This window comes from Octopus bimaculoides, chromosome 24 (assembly GCF_001194135.2).
Source record: "Octopus bimaculoides isolate UCB-OBI-ISO-001 chromosome 24, ASM119413v2, whole genome shotgun sequence".
Taxonomy (NCBI): domain Eukaryota; kingdom Metazoa; phylum Mollusca; class Cephalopoda; order Octopoda; family Octopodidae; genus Octopus; species Octopus bimaculoides.
Window position 1 is genome coordinate 26546017 of NC_069004.1, and position 1202 is coordinate 26547218.

The following is a 1202-nucleotide window of genomic DNA, read 5'->3' on the forward strand; positions in this document are numbered from 1 at the left end:
TGGATAGATATTGATATTGATACAGATATATGCGTAGGTGTTTATGCGGATGTATTTATGAAGTTATTTATGCATATATGGCTGTATGAGATTAAATCAGAAGGTATCTTTTATTCTTTATTCTCTCTCTGTCTCTCCTTTGTTTTATGCACGCACAAATACTTACGCGCACACACAACCATGTATTTATATACATACATATACTCTTTACCTCTTTAACTAGTTTCAGTTTGAAAGCTGAGGTCATGCTGGAGCTCTACCGTTGGCTTTGCCACACCTTCATCATTTGAAATTTCTGATATGGGACATTTTGTGTATGATGGCCTTTGATGCTGCTGCCCTCATCTGTGTTTCCTGCTGTGAGGCTCATCTGGAACCCTTAGAGAGGAGCCAGTTTTGTTCTGAAGACACCCACAACCACATCATGCAGGCCTTCCAGAAGGATATTGATAGCAAAAGATGGCCGTTTGTTTTTGCCTTGCCAACCCCATGCTTCCCTATTACGTCACCCCATATGGATGTATCACAGCCTATACGTGCATTGAACTCACCAAGGAGCAGAAGTGTATTATGGATAGAGACACCTCTCAAGTGGCTACGACAGCTCAGACTAGAACTGCTCTTTGACTACGTCATTTGAGTTCATGGCTGGTGCATAGCAGCTGAAAATAGTTGCTTATTTATGTTTGCCAGTATAGATGCGCAATGACATGTGTCTTTCACTTATGCCAACAAGTAGAGGTTCAAGTTGTTTCACCAAGTCATTCCGAATATCAAACCCAACACCTGCCTTCTTCTTTACTTCCTGAAGCTCACCAATCCAAAAATAAAAAGGTGCATCCACCATCAACTTCTTGTAGCTGACCACAGTCCACTAATCTGGTTTCTGAAAGAGCTTCTATTTGATGTTTTTTTTTTCTTTCTTTCAAGACTCGGGCAACCAAAGCAGTCCTACGTTCTATATTCTTCTTGTTGTCCTGAAGAGTTCTTACATTCCAAGATGCAATTAAGAGGTTTTCTGTTTTCAACTTGCTTAATTTTCAGGTGCAGATTTGGGTGCCTAGCCATTTGCACCTAATGACAAGGAGTAATGTGAGTAAACAATTTTTGAGTCGCATTTTCTTGCAATGTTAGGGTGTTGCTTGTCTATAGGAGGAAAGCAGTGCCATCCTAAACAGGGCTGCTTTGTTGTGAAAGGAGGA